The sequence below is a fragment of the Musca autumnalis genome, unplaced genomic scaffold (assembly GCF_047663935.1).
Source record: "Musca autumnalis isolate F117 unplaced genomic scaffold, ASM4766393v1 scaffold_2, whole genome shotgun sequence".
NCBI lineage: Eukaryota > Metazoa > Arthropoda > Insecta > Diptera > Muscidae > Musca > Musca autumnalis.
The window spans coordinates 135,728,584-135,750,147 of NW_027411755.1; the positions used below are offsets into that span (position 1 = coordinate 135,728,584).

At 35.3% G+C, this 21,564-nt stretch overlaps 1 protein-coding gene across 8 annotated transcripts in view; it reads left to right on the forward strand.

Moving 5' to 3' along the window:
• Window positions 1–439: 439 nt before the first annotated feature.
• salr (spalt-related) overlaps window positions 440–21,564 on the forward strand; it is a 120,545-nt gene continuing 99,420 nt past the window's right edge. For 2 of the 8 annotated variants that reach the window (XM_073969418.1, XM_073969422.1), the window contains exons 1-2: window positions 440–676; window positions 2,825–3,017. The gene's annotated coding sequence lies outside the window, so the exon portion shown is untranslated. Of the gene's footprint in view, window positions 734–1,519; window positions 2,294–2,824; window positions 3,018–21,564 lie in introns of those variants that run through there. The other 6 variants (XM_073969420.1, XM_073969424.1, XM_073969421.1 and 3 more) reach the window with 5 other exon arrangements.

Here is a 21,564-nt window from a genome sequence, read left to right on the forward strand (position 1 = left end):
TTTTTACTTGTTGGTCGGATGGTTGGCTGACTGGATGTCTTTTTCCACCTTCACTTAGTGTGGCAAGGAAGAAGATGAACAAGTGTGGCCGTCCTGCCGTTGGCCATGTTAGTAGTGTGGATGCCTCCCAAACATAAAAGCAAAAAAATAAATCTAAAAAAACACAACACTTGCAACATAACTCTGTGAGAAGAAAAACTCTGTCTACTGGCTGGTGGTGAATATGTAGTAAAACTTAAGATATCTCGTCTATTTGTACAAGGCAACTTAGCGACATACAGACAGACAAAGCGAGCGACAGACAGCAATACGATGCCACACGGCATAATGCAAAGCCTGATGATGATGGTGGCAGAGCTACCAAAACAACAACAGCAGCGGCGGCAGCAGCCGCAACAACAAAAAAATCAGTTGTAAATAAATTTGTGAATAAACTTTTAGTATGCAACTTCCAGCAGTACAACAGAGACCAAGTGGTTGTTTGGGGGTCTCTTTTAATAGCTCTTGCTAGCGATTGTGTGTGGTGTCCAATACAACGGACGTCGTCGGACAACGACGCGTGGTGACTCGAGTCGAGTATAGTGAGTGTGCGACGCGAAATGGTCAAAACAAGCAAAGCATTTGCCGTCGTCGCTTGGCAAATTGTATAGACGATGCGATACGGACTAAGGCAAAGGCAAGAACATAATAACAGAGCAACCGGAAAAATACAGAATAAATAACAAAAATTATTGTGAGCAGAAAATCGAAAAGAATGAAAACTAAAAAAAGTTTTGAGTGCTATTGTTGGCTGAGGCATTCATTGGAGCTCTGTGCTCTCAGGCTGAAGAAGTGTGGCTCATTTAGTTGGTTGGATGCAAAATTCTGTCAAAGAGATAATCACAACATAATATGCAGAGAGGCCGAAAGCCACACTGAGAGAAAGTGGAAAAATATAAATTACACGTTTTTTGTTGGGGACGGTTTTTGGGGATATACTCTCTCAAGTGTTTTTTTTCAGATTGCTCTCTTTCCTCTGAGAGCCTTATTATAATGAGATGGGGGACTCCCAAATATTATTGTTGTTGATGCTGTTGTATACAATTTTGTTTGTGCTCATTTACTTGTATTTGAACATTGCCAATGTCTGTCGGTCTGGCTGTTTTCTGGACACCGCGACTTTATTGGAGAGGTGTACATGTGCAAATGTGAATGGATAATGGTGGAGAGATGATGATAATATGAACGTACGGCTGGTTGGCGTACTGGCTTGTTGTTGGTTGGCTGTTTGGTTAGTGGTGCGCAGCACCAAAACTTTTATGCTCTAGTTTGGATTTTGGCACATAACGTTGAGCCAGGACTTTTTGTGGCACTGCTACCGTTGCTGCTCCTGCTGGCTCAGCAGCAGTGGCTATATTTGATAAAATAATAATATTTCGACACAACAACAAATTGCAATAACCTCTGGCAAGTGTAAGGTAAAATGTATAAGAAGCCTTCTCTAATTTTGCCTTCTTATACGATGAAATGATAACAACGAGGAGGACTACATTACAAACGTTATATGTACTCGTTGTTGTTGCCGTTGTCATTAGGACTCACTTCTGGTTCCTTCTTAACATAACTTGCAACGTTGACGTCAGCGGCAACATTGACGCTGGCGGCCGGCCCCATTTTTAGAGAGAGACATTCAAATAACATCGACTACGACACCAAACACTAACGTTGTCGTGTCGTGGTGGAGAACTATGATGACTACAACGAGATGGCTACGACACCAAAAGTGTATTAAAATTCTCTGGTATTGAAAAACGGCTATAATTGTGGGCTGCTGACAACTGGATTTTTGCGAGTTATTCCAAAAAAAAAGAAAGAAAAAAATTGTTTTTGTTATTTTGTTAATTTTTTCTTCTTCTTCTATGGATTATTAAGTTAGTGCGTAACTATTTTTTTCGCTGTTGTTGTTGCGATGTGATGGCTTGTCATAAAAATGAAAAAAAAAATAGTATATAATTCTCTTCAATATGTCACATATTAAATTCTAAAAGCCAACACCAATACATTGAAAAGCCCAAAAAATAGCAGCATCAACGACGTAAAGCCCTCTGCTTCTCAGAAAAAAAGGAATTGAAAGCAAAGGAAAAAAGTAAAACACTCAAAAACCAAGAGCACTGAATTTCTATAAGGACCTCATAAAAGTGTGAAAATACAACGAAGAAACATTTTAATGCCAATAAAGGATACAAGTGCATATCCCCCAAAAGTAGAGTAACAAATAAAGGAATTGTACAGAAAGATAAGAATAGTGAAAAATGTAATATATTGTGGAAAAATTAATTCTAAGTATAATTAAGGAAAATAAAAAATTATTCTTAACAAATCCTCTTTGGAAAAAAGTGCAGCGAAACTTCCAAAAAGTTCCAAACAAAAAATTTCAAAAAAAGAAATCAAACAATTCAATTAGAAAAATTGTGCAAAACATCAAAATTCCGCCGTTAGAAAAAAATCTCCAACAAAATCTAATCCCGCGAGCGTGAGTGATGTCTGAACTGAAATTCATTTCGTCTGATGTGATTGTGTGAAAACGTGTGCGTGGCTAAAATGACAGTGCGTGCCTTCACCTCTATAGGCCTATGATGTACTGAAAACTGTCATTGTCGTCGCTGCTTAAAAAACTTCGCTGTCGTTGTCGTTTGTTCCCCCACCCCTTCACCATCCATCACCCAACTAAGCCAATGAGCTTTTTATTCATTTAAAGTGCAATAATTAATATATAATTTTTTAATTAAATAATAATAAAAATAAAAAAAAAATAATTTAATTTTTTTTCTTTTATTCAATACAGTATTTAATAATTAATTTAATTTACGTGTGTATGTGCGTCTGTATATATTTATGCAATAAATACACAATATACCATTAAATCTATCATAGAAAAAAATTGCCGTCGGTAAATGTTTCCAATGAAAAAGTTGTTATCTAATGAACAAAAACTAAAAATGCCGAACAAACGGATTAGCTGTTAATAACAAATTGGGGTGAGTTGATTTTTTATTTCAAAATATTCTAGAAATAAGGATGAACATTTATTATATGATAGATATATAGTTTATACGTACGTGTGAGCAGGATTTTTTAGTATATTTTGCCAATTACAAATGATTGAAATATTACTGAATAAAAGAATATTGAGGATTTAATCATTCTGTGAATGATGAAACTTTTTAGTCTATGAATGACATTTGCAATGATTTTAGCTGAATGCTTTACATTGATAAAGATATATAAAATATTTCGGATATACTCGTACATAGACACATTTTAAGGGATTTCCAATCAGAATCATAGAAAAAGCCACCGCATTTCAAAACAAGCAAGCAAAATCTACACCACTAATGATGTTCATAAGTTTTCACGGATCACGAATCCTTTTGTGAAATTTTTTGTTTCAATTAAATGCTGGAAATTCGGAACGATGTTTAATTCAGCTATAAACATGACGAATGATGCTGAAAATAAGTAAGCAAAGGTTATAGTCGGACCATGTGATACCCTACACCACTGTCCCTGGGAATTAGCTTTCAGCAAATCAAAATTCCTTTATGGAACAAATAAGTTTATTGTAACAAATAGTTGGGACCTACAGTTTATCGCCGAGTCCGAACGGCGTGTCCTAAGACACCACTTTTGGAAGAGTCGCCAACATTAGTAAGGTGTATTTTGCCCAGGGTTTTGGAGTCGGAGTCGAGTTATAGAAATATAACATTAAATTTGGAACAAGAACACTTTTTTTAAATCATTATTTATTTTAAAATAAAGGCATAAGAATATGTATATGCAAATTATATATTATACTAAGTTATAGGACAATTCACAAGAAAATTTACTATCCTCTGAAGTATAGTCTATTCATACCATTTTGTTGATCCAATTGATTCGTCACATTTTTTGCAAACAAAAGTAAAGTTCTATGACAATCGAATTAAGATTGGACATTTAACTTATTTCGTCAGAAGTCTTACTGGTCTTCTCACAAAGGTCTATTGGTATTCTCATCTTGTTTTTTTATGAGAAGTCATCCTTGTCTTTTATAAGAGACATTGTGGTCTCTATAGGAAATCTTATTGAATACCCTGTGACCCAACATGGAAGTTAAGATCTGGGGTAGGAAAATTCCTTTTGGGAATGAAAGCCCCAATTGGGAACCCCAGAGGATCCCATAGCTGAAATTTCTGAGTCATAACATAATGATTTTTTTGATTGACCCCCATAAATCATTGAGAAACTAGCTTTATATCTCTGTTTGGAGATATTGTTTCATCATTTTTAGATGACATGTTTTCAGTTAAATAGAATGAGGAACCTTTCTGTCGAATATGCTGTCCTTCTAGCTCAGTTTCTTCCATGTCTTTTTGTTCTTGAACTGAAAAAGTAAAACAAAATGAAATTTTCTACAAAAATATTCCACCGGAAATTATATGCAGGTTTCCCATATCCAAGAAATCGATATTGTCACGTTTTCATTGTCCTTTATCAGTTTTACCCGTTATTTTCTAAAAAAAACCATTTTTTATGTATTCCAGTAAATTTCGCATAATCTATTAAATATATATCAAATTCGGATGGTTACGCCTCTGAATTAGGCATCATAAATTCGTTGTTGGTCAACGAAAGATTCATCCCGCCATAACTCAGAAGTCTGACAAACGGCGAATCTTTCTTCTAGGATTCATTATATACTCCATGAGGGCTTTAGATGTAGACATTCAAATACATAATCATAGTATTTTCATGAGAAAAGATCGGGTAAAAGTGATAAATGAAAAAATTTGAACAATGTCGATTTCTTGTCCTAGTGGATCGACCCTACATAAAATTTTCCTAGCAAAATTTTTGTAGAATATTTTCATGAACGAAATCTCATTGTTTGCTAATTTTTATACCCTCAGCATTTATGATAACGATACACTTTCATACGGGCAAAATGTGCCTCGTCGAAATAATGGTTTTAGACCCCAAGTATGTTTGTACGAAATCCGTTTCAGACAATTTGGAGTTGATTTAAAATTAAATTACAATTTAGTTTTCGCAATATTTTGTCCAAACTTAGTTTAAGTTCGAAGATGGGTTATATCGGTCCACTCCTTCCGGTCCTCCCCCACAAAAGTTCGAAAATGTTCGGAAAATTTGTGCGCACGGTAACTCTTGAAGGAAGTAACCGATTTTCCCCATACTTTGTACATCGTGAAATTTCTGCTAGACTTAAATAAAGTTCCAATATGGACTCAATCGATCCATTCCTTCGGGTACCTCCCACACAAAATTTCGAAAAAAGTTCAGTTTAGGAGCTGCTCTCGAATCGCTTTGATGTTTACTGTAACAACTTGTATTTACCGCCCCCTATATGACGGTACAAGTTTCATCAGGGTCAAGTCCATACCTGAAAGGTGCAAAAACACCTATGACACCGTGTGTAGTGGTTGGAGCGCAAGATAACCCTCGAACGGATCTGCCGATTCGGTCCAAAATTTGGCCTTCGTAATATTTTGTCCAAACTTAGTTTATGTTCCAAGATAAATCATATCGGTCCACTCCTTCAGGTACCTTCCCCACAAAAGTTCAAAATTGTTCGGAAAAATTGTGCGCACCATTACTCTTGAAGGGAGTGACCGCTTTGGTCCATACTTTACACATCCTAATGTATCTACCAGATTAAGACCAGAATAGAATATGGACTATATTTGTCCACTCCTTGGGGTACCTCCAACATAAAATTTCGGATAAGTTCACTCTAAGGCCTGCTCTCGAATCAATTTGATTTTTGTTAAAGCAATATGCATTCCGTCAACTGAAATGTCCAAAGACGCAACCCTCAACGTTGGGCATTCGCTTCCTCAATTACGACGGTCAACGTTTTTCAGGACAAGTTCTTACTTCTGGAGAAAACAGCCCGAAAGTTGTAAAAGACCCATATGACACCATAAGTAGTGACAAGAGAGCCAGATAACTCTTGAACTGATCAACCGATTTGGTCCAAAATTTGGCATTCGTCATATTTTGTCCAAACCGGTCCACAACTTCCGGTACTTCCTCCCAATATTTAAAAAATCTAACTTAAATGGTATGCACGATATCTCTTGAACAGGGCAACCAGTTTGGTCCAGGGAGTGACCGCTTTGGTCCATACTTTACACATCCTAATGTATCTACCAGGTTAAGACCAGAATAGAATATGGACTATATTTGTCCACTCCTTGGGGTACCTCCAACATAAAATTTCGGATAAGTTCACTCTAAGGCCTGCTCTCGAATCAATTTGATTTTTGTTAAAGCAATATGCATTCCGTCACCTGAAATGTCCAAAGACGTAACCCTCAACGTTGGGCATTTCAGGTGACGATTCGCTTCCTCAATTACGACGGTCAACGTTTTTCAGGACAAGTTCTTACTTCTGGAGAAAACAGCCCGAAAGTTGTAAAAGACCCATATGACACCATAAGTAGTGACAAGAGAGCCAGATAACTCTTGAACTGATCAACCGATTTGGTCCAAAATTTGGCATTCGTCATATTTTGTCCAAACCGGTCCACAACTTCCGGTACTTCCTCCCAATATTTAAAAAATCTAACTTAAATGGTATGCACGATATCTCTTGAACAGGGCAACCAGTTTGGTCCAAACTTTGGATCTCCTAATACTTTGTCCAAATTTAGTTTAACTTCTAAAATAACCCATATCAGTCCTCTCATTAGGGTACCTCCACAAAATTGTTCAACCCCGATGTATACCCTGATGCTGTTCGTTGTGGATTCGATCTGCCCGTAGATAAAAGTATCAGTTCACATAGGCCGAGGGTATATCTCTGTCGGCAAAGCCGACTGATACTTCTTTACTTGTTCAGTTCCAAAAAACATCCATCTGCCTACGTGCTGAGTGGTGTACACAATATGTCTCAAATATTCAATAAAATTATAGACTCCACGCCAAAGTTCAAAATGTGAGAGCTGAATTTAAGTTTAAGGAATGATTCCTATTTATAAATTTCAGAAAAAAGTAGAAAGTATAAATATCATAGAATATGTGGTCAAATTTTTAAGTCGATCGGAAAAATAATGCCTCAGTATGAGCGTTGGATGGGAACAATTTATTTTATTGGTATGCAGCATATAAAGTGTGTTTTTCTCGAAATCGGCCACAAAAATATATGACAATTGGTTTATTAGTTTTCGAGATAGAGTTGGCACTGCAAAATGCTTTAATAAAAACAGGGTTTCGTTGACGGCAGAAGCAGTATTGATATGTTCGGATGTATTCGAACGAATGCCCTTTCTAATGAATATGTAAGGAAAAACTAACACATTAGCCTATATAGGTCACATATAGGAAAAAGTTAAAAATGTGTGCACATTTTATTAATTTTTAGTGGTATAGGAATTCAATCTCGGGGTCGACCCGGAGTCGGAGTCGTGAAGAAAACTAGCCTGGAGTCGGAGTCGAGCCAAAAATACCTTGAGTCCGAAACCCTGATTTTGCCGCCGTTGAAAGTTTGATGTTACCTCGCCATATTGCATTGTTAACACTAGGTTATACTACCTGCTAAAAAATTCAATATGAAGTTCTTTAGTATTTATTTCAAAAGGTTCCGGTTAGATATTTATAGTCAGTTTGATTTTTGTGGGCATATGGGTTAGGCCGTTTTGGCGCTGAGCGCCTCATATATAGATTAATATATCCAAAAATAACAGTTCTCAAATATTCATTTCTGATAATTGTAAAGAATTGTAAACATGTTTAAATTTTTCAGCGTTGCCAATGAAGATTGCTTTTTTATTAACACTGTGCTACACGAATATTATTCAGGAGTTCTGATGCATCAATTCGGGGTTTCACAACGGATTTCTATTATATTCTTGTGTTTAAGCTTTTTTAAATGGAAATTTTTGACTTTAGAACACCAATGTTGCGTATGATACATGTTATAATTTCTCTGCTTAATATTTATCATACGCAACATTAGTTGCAACGTCAATACACCATTTTTATACCCTCCACCATATGGAGGGTATAATTAAATTTGTCATTCCGTTTGTAACACATCGAAATATTCGTCGGAGACCCTATAAAGTATATATATTATTGATCAGCATAAAATTCTATGTCGATTTGACCATGTCCGTCTGTCCGTCCGTCCGTCCGTCCGTCTGTCTGTCTGTTGAAATCAAGATACAGCTCGCAATTTTAAAGATAGAGAGTCAAAATTTGGTACAGAAGTTGCTATTACATGCAGCATGGTTGGTATTGAAAATGGGATATATCGGTCCACGTTTTGATATAGCCCCCATAGAACGGTACCTCCCGATTTTCGGTATTTTTAAGGTTTTAGCTTCATTATCACACCGAAATGGCTGAAATTTGGTACGTAGTCTTCTTTAGAGGTACAAAACTTTCTTCCAGAATTTTGTCGGTGCCGGTCCATACCTTCATATAGCCCCCATAGAACGGCACCTCCCGTTTTTCGGTATTTTGAAGGTTTTCGCTTCATTATCACACCGAAATGGCTGAAATTTGGTACGTAGTCTTCTTTAGGAGTATTAAACTTTCCCCTAGAATTTTGTCGGTATCGGTCCACACCTTCATATAGCCCCCATAGAACGGTACCTCCCGATTTTCGGTATTTTGAAGGTTTTAGCTTCATTATCCCACCAAAATGGCTGAAATTTGGTACGTAGTCTTCTTTAGGGGTACACAACTTTCTCCCAGAATTTGGTCGGTGTCGGTCCATACCTTCATATAGCCCCCATAGAACGGTACCTCCCGTTTTTCGGTATTTTGAAGGTTTTCGCTTCATTATCACACCGAAATGGCTGAAATTTGGTACGTAGTCTTCTTTAGGGGTATAAAACTTTCCCCTAGAATTTTGTTGGTATCGGTCCACACCTTCTTATAGCCCCCATAAAACGGTACCTCCCGATTTTCGGTATTTTGAAGGTTTTAGCTTCATTATCCTACCAAAATGGCTGAAATTTGGCACGTAGTCTTCTTTAGGGGTACAAAACTTTCTCCCAGAATTTTGTCGGTGTCGGTCCATGTCTTCATATAGCCCCCATAGGCCGATACCTCCCGAATTTCGGTATTTTGAAGGTTGTGGCCTCAATATTTCTTCGACATTGCTGAAATTTGGTATTTAGACTTCGTTGGGGGTACTCAAACTTCCCCTTTAAATTTGTCGGTATAGGTTCACGCCTTCATATAGCCCCCATGGAAAGGTACCTCCCGATTTTTCGTGTTTTGAAGGTTGGGTGTTCAATATTCCACCAAAATGGCTGCAATTTGGTATTTAGTCTTCAATGTGATATAAAACTGTTCGCCAGAAATATGTCTGTACAGGTCCACTCTTTCATATTGTCCCATTTCTGACTAAAATTCGTCGGTATAGGTCCACGTTTCGATATAGCCCCCATAGAACGGTACCTCCCGATTTTCGTAATGCTGAAGACTGCGACGTCAATATCCAACCGAAATGACTGAAATTCGTTATTTCGTCTTCCAAGAGTAATAAAGTATTCCAGAAGAGTATTATCAGTATATGTCCACGTCTTCCTATATCCCCATAGAAGCGTACTTCTTGATTTTCGGTTTTTTTTTTAGTTTTAGCCACATTCTCTAACCGAAATATAGGAAATTTGGTATTTAGTCTTCTTTGAGCCTAAAAACTTTCCGTAAGAAATTTGTCGGTATAGATCGACGTTTTGAAATAGCCCACATAGAATGGTGTCTCACATTGTTTAACCGAAATTGCTGAAATTTAGTATTAAGTCTTCTTCATAAACGAAAGGAAACAAATTATTCCATTTTACTTCAATACAACTTGTGGTGGAGGGTATAACAAGTTCGGCCCGGCCGAACTTAACGCCGTTCTTACTTGTTTTTAAACCAAAAAGTTAAAACGCGAAATAATTTATCTATTTTTTAAACAATTTTATCAAGATTTTCCATCTTCGAAAGCTGAAATGATGTTATTTTTTGTAGAAATACATATGGGGATTTCTGAGTGAAATCGGACACTTTTTTAAAATGATGTTTTTGATTTCCTTTATTTTTTGCTGTGGTGATGCTTCTCATCAACAAAACATTTCAGTATATTTTCAGATTTTTTTCGACCAACGGCTACAGAGATATCGCGACTTGAAAAAGTCGAATTCTGTAAAAACTTTATGCAAAGAAATTCTCATAACTTTTTTTAATATTAGTCCAATTTGAAAAAAAATTATGTCTTGTTGCTTTATCAGCTATTTAATAAAAAATAAAAACAAAAATTTGCACAGTGTGCTTGGTTTCAATTCTCGCGATTTAATATTTAAAATCAATTTTTAACAATGATTGGCCCCTTCGATTTTGTTGAAATTTTTTTGTATTAAACTACGATCAATTACAACAATTTTAAGTCCTATTTGGTAGTGGGATTCGAACAATCACCATTTTTTCTAATTTTTTTAAAATTTGTCAATACAATTTTTCCTTTATACCAGTGTGAAACATTTGTTATTTAACCAAAAATATAAAAAATTCTGAGTCGATATAGCCATTTCCGTCTGTTCGAGAGAATTTTCAGTAATCACGAAACTTCTTCACTAAAGATAGTCAACATATGTAGGTCCATGTTTTGGTATAGCTCTCATATAAGGGTACCTCCCGATTTTCGCTATATTGAGGGCCTTAGCATCACTGTTTGACAGAACTGCCTGTAATTTGACTTTTGAGGTTCCCTGCAGTTATAAAACTTTTCCACAAAAAATTGTAAAGATAGGTAGACACTTGGATATAGCCCCCCATAGGCGGCACTTTTCACCTGGCTGAACAAATTTTTATACCCTCCACCATAGTTTGGAGGGTATATTAAGTTTGTTTTTCCGTTTGTAACGCATTGAAATACTCATTTGCGACCCTATAAAGTATATATATTCTTGATCAGGGTAAAATTCTGAGTCGATCTGTGCATGTCCGTCCGCCCGTCCGTCCGTCTGTGGTAATCACTCTAGCATCCACAAAAATGGAGATAGAACGCTGAAATTTTTGGAAAATGCGTCTTTTGTTTGCAGGCAGGTCAAGTTCGATGATGGGCTATATCGGTTCACGTTTTGGTATAGCCCCCATATAACGGTACCTCCCGATTTACGGTATTTTGCCGTTTTTAGCTACATTTTCGAACCGATTTAGCTATAATTTGATATTTAGGGTTCTTAAGTGTCAATAAACTTATATAACAAAAGTTGTGGACATAGGTCCACGTTTTGGTATAGCCCCCATATAACGGTAACCCCCGATATACGGTATTTTGACGTTTTTAGCTACATTTTCAGACCGATTTAGCTATAATTTGACATTTAGGGTTCTTAAGTGTCAATTAACTTATATAACAAAAGTTGTGTCATAGGTCCACGTTTTGGTATAGCCCCCATATAACGGTACCCCCGATTTACGGTATTTTGACGTTTTTAGCTACATTTTCCGACCGATTTAGCTATAAATTGACATTTAGGGTTCTTAAGTGTCAATAAACTTATATAACAAAACTAGTGGACATAGGTCCATGTTTTGGAATAGCCCCCATATAACGTTACCGCCCGATTTCAGGTATTTTGACGTTTTAAGTCACATTTCTAGACCGGATTAGCTATAATTTGATATTTAGGGTTCTTAGTGACCAAAAAACTTATATTCGAAAAAATTATGAACATAGGTACATGTTTTGGTATAGCCCCATATAACGGTACCTCCCGATTTTCGGTATTTTGAGATTTTTACATACAAGTTTTAACCGAATTATCTGTAATTTTAACATTTGACATTTGAAATTCTTAGTGGTCACCACACCTCTCCACCAAAAATTGTCAAGAAAGGTCGATGTATTGATAAAGCCCCCATGTAAAAGTACCTCCCGATTTTCAGTAATTTGATGATTTTAGCTACAGTATTAAACCGAACTAGCAGTAATTTGACATTTGAAGTTCTTAGTGGTCACAACACCTCTTCATAAAAAATTGTCGACATAGGTCCATGTTCTGATATATGTAGCTCCCATATAACGGTACCTCCCAATTTTCAGTAATTTTGCAATATTAGCTACAATTTTTAACCGAACTAACTGTAATTTGACATTTGAAGGTTGTATTGGTCACCACATATCTGCATCAACAATTTTCAACATAGCCCCAATATAACGATACTTCCCGATTTTCGGTACTTTGAGGATTTTACTTAAAATGTTTAACCGAACGTAGGTCCATGTTTTGGTATAGCCCCAAAACAAACCTCCCGATTTTCCGTACCTTAACTTTATTTTTTGGACGAACTTTCTGTAATTTGAAATTTAAAAGCCAACAAAAATTCTGCAAAAAAAATTGTTCATTTAAGTTCATATTTTCGTATAGCCCATAAAAAAGGGCCTCCCGAATGAAGCATTTTATGTACATTATCTGACATTTTAACGTACCCACTTAAAGTTGGGGACAGGAATGAAAACTAATTATTCCTTTTTAGTTCAGAATATTTTATGGCCGAACTTAACGCTTTTTTACTTGTTTAGATTAGATTATATAATTTAGGCATTTTGGGTATCCATGCTCCAAAAATGTTTCCACCTAAAATTGTAAAAGGAAATTCCATTTTAATTAAGACTATTTTATGGTGGATGTTATAAAAAGTTCGGCCCGGCCGAACTTAACGTTTTTTTACATGTTTTCTCTATATTTTAAATACTGGGGCGCAAATTCCGACAAATTACGGAAATGAAACTTGCAACACAAGTGCTCAGGGAAAGTGTTGTAGGGTATCACATGATCGGTCCCGTCCGATCTGCTGAGATATGAGCATTAGAAAGAGAAAATTCATAGTGTTTTGTATGAAACATCGAAGTTTGAAAAGGGATTTTTCAAAATGGCATTAAGCCAGATACTTTACTTAAGCCAGATACTTTTTTAATTTTTTTGACGGATTTATGGCGAAGAAAACAATCAATTTTAGTTAACATCGAAATTTCGAATTTTACAGCTTACAATTTTTTTAAATGGAAATTTTTAAATTCCTTTTCGCTTAAGTACGAGATTATTAGGCTCTTTATGATTCCACAAAAACATATCCTGATCGGTTTATTCGTTTTCGAGCTACAGTGGGCACCGCAAACTTCTTTAGTAAAACAGGGTTTCGTATGCAGCCATTTGTCAGGACACTGTACAATATTTTTCAACAACAAAAATTCCCAAAGTAGCTCTAGGTATGATCAATCAGATGAACACATCTAAAAAAATTTAGTAGATTTCATGTAAAAAATTCATGAAAAATGTAGTTTTTCTTGCTCAATAAGTGGCCATAACCTCTTAAAAATTGTTTCTTTCATCCTGTATAAATTTGTTCTTGGCGCCCTCATATTTTTTGCAATTAATTGCTTATTTGATCCGGATTTTGGAAAGAAGCCGATTATGGTCAGATTGAACGTCTGCACCAGGGCATGTTGAGCACTTTAGGAAAATATACTAAAACTAAATAAATCGGTGCCTAAAGGATCAAGAAACTATTTTCCTAGTCAAAAAAAAAAATTTGTTTTGTCACAGATATTTAATTTCTATATCTGTGGGATTTGATGTAAATATATTGAAACTAAGGAAACGAAAAATTAAGTCAAAATGTTGGAATTGGATGCAGTTATTTCTCGGAAGTTATAACAGATATTGTGTTCATTATTTTTTGTTAGTTAGGTTAGTTAGGTAGCCTCTAAAACGTCTACAAAACATGAGCTATTTTGTTTTTCCTCAGGCACAAAATTGTATGAAATTTAAAATTTAGTGGACTAGAACTTTTGTGGAACAACATGGAACAATGTTCTGTGAGAATGATGTCCGAGAGTATCCTCCTTCAGCCCATATATACTTTTGTACCCGTCCCATTCACTTCGTTTAACACTTTTTTAATTATTTTGAAATTACATGGTAAAAATGTGTGTTTTTTTCGATATAGTTTCCCATATAAATTATAGATTTTTTTACACGAATGGACATTTTTCTTTAATATATGAGTTTTTATAAGAGTTATATGAGTTTTGTGAAAATTCAACAAGTATTTTTTTAATTTTGGAAAAAAAAAATTAATTTTTTTTAAATTATTTCAAAAAATCTTTTCCTTTTATTATTTTTTGTATTTTAAGGTTTGTTTATATGTGTTTAACCTTTTTTAAATAGTTAGAACATATGAAAAATTCAAAAACACTAATATTTTGATGCAAAACTTGAAAAATTTCAAATCTTTAATTTGAATTTAAATTTCTCTGCATCTACTGAAAGGTTATTGTGTTACCTGTCGAATAAAAAATATGAAAATATCTTAACAATGATTGATCCCTTCGATTTTCTTGAAATGTTTTTGTATTAAACTACGATCAATTACAACAATTTTAAGTCCTATTTGGTAGTGAGATTCGAATGACCGCTATTTTTTCTTATATTTCTTAAAATTTGTCAAGACAATTTTTCCTTTGTACGAGTGTGAAACATTTGTAATTTTAACAAAAACTACAAAATTACATTTTGTAAACATTTGTTTTGTTGTTTTATTTAGGAATTTATCTTAAACATCTTAAAAACTGCGTCATTTTGCCATCTTAAGAATGGTTTAGCAATTAGTGTATCAGCATTAGTGGGTATTACTGAATTAAGTGTAAGTTTAGCCGTTGCATATTTCAAATACTCTTTCGTATTTAAATAATCATCTTCTGAAAAAATATCACTTTAATATCTGGTAAATTATTCGGCTCGGATGCCCAGTCTTATAATTCCCGAGCTGTACTTATTTGATCATCAATTTAGTTAGCGTATTGTTCTGCTGGTACAATAATTGCTAATTCATTTTCAAAATCAAAAAAAAAAAAAAAAAATGACGCAGCTTGTAATGTGTTTAAGATAAATTCCTGGAACAACAAAACACATGTTTAAAAAATGTAATTTTGTATTAAAAAAGGAAAGGAAAGATTGTACTGACAAATTTTAAAAAATTAAGAAAAAATAGTACTCATTCGAATCCCACTACCAAATAGGACTTAAATTTTTGTAATTGATTGAGCTTACCGAAGGGGTCAATCATTGTTAAAAATTTATTTTAAATATTAAATCGCATCCAAAATTGCATCCAAGTCCACTGTGCAAATTTTGGTTAGATATTTTTATTAAATAGCTGATAAAACAACAAAACATACAAACAACATTTTCAAATTGGATCAATATTAAAGAAGTTATGAGCATTACTTTGAATATAGTTTTTGCAGAATTCGACATTTTCAAGGTGCGATATCTCTGGAACCGTTAGTACATAAAATCTGAAAGTATATTAAAATGTCTTGCTGTTGAGCAGCATCACCACAGCAAAAAATAAAGGAAATCAAAAACCTCATTTTGAGAAAGTGTCCGATTTCACTCAGAGCATTGCACTAAGTAACATTGCGAATCATCAGTTTAAATTTCAAAGACAATTGACCGAGTTAATAACACTGTGTGTAATTTTTTGAGTCATGTTTTATTAACCATATTCTGACACCACAGTGTGATAGAACACCAAAAATGAGAAGACACGTGTCTCGCCGTTTTTCCCTATCTCATCAACTTTCGCGGTTATAATAAATAATACCGACACATGGCTCTTCTTTGTCTTCTTTTCTTTATTTTAATATGATAAATGTAGAAAAATAAAAACCCGTGAACAAAGTACAAATTAACAATAGCCAAATTTATAAACATGAAATGAAAATATACATATTTCATTTAATAAATAAGATGTTGCTCCCTACATGTTAGCATCATGAAAATGTTTTCACCTTTTACTAATCCTCCTAATCCGGATAAAATTAATTTATTTAAGTATAAAACATCATAATTTATGAACCTGTTACGTTTTTAGAACAAATATTATAAATTAATGACAACAACCTTAACATGTCATATGGCAATTAATTTTTTTCGCATTCATTCAATACTAAGTATTTGTGTATGTATGTGTGGTTACTTACTATTGGTCTGTTCCTTTACTTTTTTTAAATGGAGCAAGTAAGCAAAGACTATAGTCGGACGGGGCCGACCATGTGATACCCTACACCACTACCCCTGGAAATTAGCTTTCAGCAAATCAAAATTCATTTAAGGAACAAATGAACTTATTGTAAGAAATCACTTTGTGGATTCTGCCACCTTATCACATCAAGCTTAAATAATAATATAATAATTGATCCACAAACATCCCATAAGGGACAAAGGAGACTTCTCTCATATCAATGAGTACACCCCGATTCATATTTCCTGATATGGGGACCTACAGTTTATCGCCGAGTCCGAACGGCGCACAGTGCGAAATTTGGGAAGTTTAGTGGAACTTTAAGGGATTATCAAAGAAATGAAATTAATTAAACTTTTATTGTATTCGTTAGCTAAGTACTCCAATGCAAATGGTCCATACTCAGTTTGCCGATTTACTCCACGATACGACTAAAAATGCATTTAAAGTTGCACTTTTGTTTAATATTTTTTTTGTAAGAAATGTATTTTTGATTCATTAAAAAAATGAAGTGGCGCGGACAAATGGTAAGTCAGTATGGCATGATTTATTTTTCTTAATATTTTACAAAATAATTATGATATTTTACACTTTAAAAAAATGCAAAAAACCCTTATTGTTTTCGTGCAATTTTAGTCGGAAACAAGTGATTTTTTGAAGTTTTCAAAATTGTAATTTTTTTATTTTCCGTGGTCATTTCAAATGTGGATTACGTACATTCACGTGTTAAGATATATATAATCTGAAAGATCGGATTCTCCGCTGTTCGCAAAGCTATAAAACTGGTGCGGTATCGCGCGGTCTTTGGAGATATTCAAGATTTTCAAAAAAGACTTCGGGAATTTCATTCAGTTGCATTTTCCAAAAGTGGAAAGTAAACGCGACAATGAACGCCATTGTTGACTGTGTTTTGAAGAAATGGAGTCACTAATTCTAACAGTGATAATTTCTGTAAAATTAAGAAAACTCTCGCAATTTTTCATAGTTTTGACCTCTAAATGTTGGTTATTTACATATAGTGCAACATTTTTAGATGCTGCGGTACAAATACCACATGAGTATGTCTGCCATGAAAAACTTCTCTACAAGTGGTGTCTTAGGGCACGCAGTTCGGACTTGGCGGTAAATTGTTGTATGTATAAATGCCAAAATTATACGCCAGCAGGGGGTCAGTGGGTGCCTTCACCTTCACGAAAATTAATATTCCAAAAAAACTTTAAATGTAGCGTCACCGAGTACATTTTGAAAAAAAAAACGTGGCGAAGCGACCCCATGCTGCAATGTTGTTTTTGATCAACATAAAGGTAGTAACTCAAACTTTTCTATTATTCAGTAGAGACAAAAACTGTTGGTATATAAGTAGTAGTATCAAAAGTGAAATACCGGTATTTGTGACGAAAGAATAGACAAAGAAATGGCAGATTTTTACAGTGGGTAGAGTAATTAATTTTCTTAATAAAAAGTTAAATTAGTTTAAGTTAAATTTAGTTACTACCCTTCTGTTGAACAGGTGCGATATGTATAAAAAATCCAATTGGACAATTAATACGCCTGGGCTCCACGTAATTCGCAATAATGCACAAACTGGGAATTTCTCTGTCATTATAGAATGGTAGGAGAATGTGGTTCTCTACAGAAAACCCACTTTATATTAAGCAGTAGCCTCGTTATCTACCAAACTCATTATTGTAATTTGTATCAGTGGAAGGGTCAGTCGTTATTTTTTCATATGTAGGCTACCTTGGTGGTATATGCCCTCCAGAAATTAAAATATGGACCAACTATAAAATGTTTATATTTTTTATACAAAAGTAATGGTCCATTTCACCCGCTAAATAATATCAGATCATCATCCAAAATTGTAGGCACCTTCGTCGACCTAATGTCTTACCTTGTACAAAATTTCGTGACTATTGAGTTATAATTGCGACCTCTAGCGTGTTTATTATTACACTAAAAACAAATAATTGGATATATAAGGCTGTAACTCTGTTATCTTATCATGTACGCCAACACAATTGGCATCAATAGAAAGGTCAAAAGTTTATTTTCCAAGTATATTTTACTTACCCGGTATATGTCTTCCAAGATTAAAGATATAAGCTGTATATTAAAAATTTTCACAATTTTCACACAAAAGTTGTGGTCCGTTTAACCCTCTAAATATTATCTGATCATCATCTCAAATTGCAAGCTTCTTCTTCGTCATATATCCCTACCTTATTCAAAATTTCGCGTTGATCGGACTATTATTCCGACCTACAGAGCCGCAACAAAATTGGATAAATATTATGTTTTTGGTCCATTTCACCCGCTAAATATTTCATCATCACCAGTAAAAATAGGGATCTATTCTGGTCTGAACCCGACCTCCTTACAAAATTTCGTGATGGGTCCATAATTGCGGCCTGGAATTTGGTTACAATTTATAACGGACAGACGGACGGAAGGACGGATGGACACACATCTCAAAATCGCTTTATCTCGTCGAGATATGAAGATTGGTATACAACATTGGGGGTCTCCGACGAATATTTCGCGGTGTTACATGAATTTTTGCCAAAACAAACTTGTAAAACCCTTTCCACATAGTGGTGTAGGGTATAAAAAGTTGCAAAATTTCCCAGCAAAATGTTCGATGCAAAAAATGCTATTCAATCATTGGTGCAAGTGATCTGGCATGTAAAATTTTTAGCATCTTCATCGATGAATTTTATTTGAGTGTGGACCCCAAAAGATGCTATTAATTTTTGGACCCAAAGCATGTCATTTTGACCAACGCTGTGACATGACTTTTTCACCAATGCTTTGACATGTCATTATCACCAATGCCCTCACATGTCATTTCCACCAATGCTTTGACATGTCTTTTTCATCAACCCTTAGGCATGAAATTTTCACGTCTTGTTCGGAAAATGGAAAATGCTGTATTGAAATATGATTTTCATGATTTTTTTTATTAATTCAAAGGAATTTATGAAATAGCTTGAACTTAATTATCATCAAAAAGATTACATCCATAATTGCAGTTTGTTGTTGTTGTAACAATAGTTTATATGTTTGCATGTTAATTTTTCTGCTTAATCTGACTCCGGGTCTATCAGTTGTAAGAATGTGGCTATTTCGATGGTATGTAACCACAAAGCTACATACTTAAAGGTGCAGTGTGTCTTGTGGGCCTGTGCCGCATGCTGGGCAGATGTTTTGCACGGTGTCATAAATCCCTGCCCTATAGGAATTTAGACGCCTGCACCATCCCGCGCGCTTTGAGCCAAAACTACTCTGCTTTGTCCTGACAGCTGACGCTCCTCAGCTGCGATAGTTTGTGGATATTCTCCGAGAACTGCATTCACCCGATAGTTGTTTATTGCATGTGCGACTGCATTCATGTGAATGCTACTTAAACCTGCTTAATAGGCTTGTTCATCTAGGGGTTATCTCTTATCTCATCCGCATACGTTACGATCTCAATGCCGTATGCAGCGGTTGGAATTCAGGAGCGGTATAGGTTAGACAGTTCGGCAATATCACCCCACCTTGGATAACTCCCTGTTTCACTTATCGCGTCTTGGATTTCTTGATCCTAAATTCAACGTACGACGTTTCAAACTTGGCAGGAGCGTAGTCTGCTCGGTGACCTCAAACAGCGTGGAGTGATTGACAGTATCAAAGGGTTTTGATAAATCAAGCGCCACTATCACTGTTCTATCACTCGGCTTGCTCTGATTGAGTCCTCGACTAATATGTGTGGAGATGGCCTGCTGTTCAGTTGTTGTGCTGCTAACGGATCCCATTGATTGGCAACGGGACAGTTATTTCTGATGGTGGGGAGGACTAAAGCTCCAAGGGTCTTTGCTACGGGCGACAAAAGCGTGATCAGTCTGCACGATTCACATTTGCTGGCAAACTTGCCAGGCTTCAGTAGCTGGTCTAATTTCCACACTTCGGGAATGATGTGGATGGCAAGCGAGAGGTTGAGAACTTTAGTGAGATATTTTACTTCCGGCCGTTCAGCTGTTGCAGTTTAAGCACCGCCGCTGCTCCCAACAGAGTTTACTTCCTCCGCAACTGATTTTGATTCATCTTACAAAAGCTTTCTTACTTCCCATCACCAGTACAGATTTCGACATGGACTCCAACTGCAAATTACCACTATTTCGTGAATTTTATTTTACAACGTATACTGTTTTGTTTTATAGGGATCTACAAATCGACTTGCTTTTAAGGTTCTGTAGAGCAGGATTCTATAGAGCAGACAAGGAAACTTTTATAATACCAAAGAGGCAGTCCGACTCTATTTTTAGCTCAATGATTGGGAATTCCTAGCATAATAAATCTTATATATGTAGCTTTAAACGTATTTAGATAAATAAAAGAAAATATACATGTGTATAAATAAAAACACAAAAGGTCATACAAAAACATCAAAAATTAAGAAAAGCTTCAGTGGAATAGCGACAGTGATGGAGAACTGACACCTGCTACCTGTTAAAATAATACCAAAAGTATGTTATTATTAAGTATTTTTTTTTTTTGTTTTTTCAAAATAGTCTGGCTTAATCCCATTGTTGTTGTTTTAATATTTTAAAACAACTATTTTATTAGTGGAAAAGATTTGGCATTGTTCGCCAAGGGGTAAGGCAGGGAACACTATAGTTTCGATCCACGCCACTGGATCTCATCAGTTCCCTTGTTTCTTGTTTGTGGATATTCTCTACCGAAGTTATTTTTCAATAACTTCTTCAACAAGAAACTTTTTATACCCAAACATCAATCGTCAGCTCGAAGTATAAAGGTAAGCAAAGAAAAAAGTTCAATGAGAATTTTTCTTTGCAACCTCATACAACTCCGACGAAAGTGTCTGCGAAAACAATTCAAACCTCTTCCACTCGTATGTGTCGTCGAATTTTGACGAATGCACACACCAAAATTTGGTTGGTCTGCTTTTCAGCAAAAACAACACACGTCGTGCCAGTGTCTTCAATTTGAAGCATTGTGGCGTTTTTTTATTGGGATAGCGTTTGCAATTTTGTTTTTTCAAAATAGTCTGGCTTAATCCCATTGTTGTTGTTTTAATATTTTAAAACAACTATTTTATTAGTGGAAAAGATTTGGAATTGTTCGCCAAGGGGTAAAGCAGGGAATACTATAATTTCGATCCACGCCACTGGATCTCATCAGTTCCCTTGTTTCTTGTTTGTGGATATTCTCCACCGAAGTTATTTTTCAATAACTTCTTCAACAAGAAACTTTTTATACCCAAACATCAATCGTCAGCTCGAAGTATAAAGGTAAGCAAAGAAAAAAGTTCAATAAGAAGTTTTTCCTTGGCAACCTCATACAACTCCGACGAAAGTGTCTGCGAAAACAATTCAAACCTCTTCCACTCGTATGTGTCGTCGAATTTTGACGAATGCACACACCAAAATTTGGTTGGTCTGCTTTACAGCAAAAAACAACACACGTCGTGCCAGTGTCTTCAATTTGAAGCAT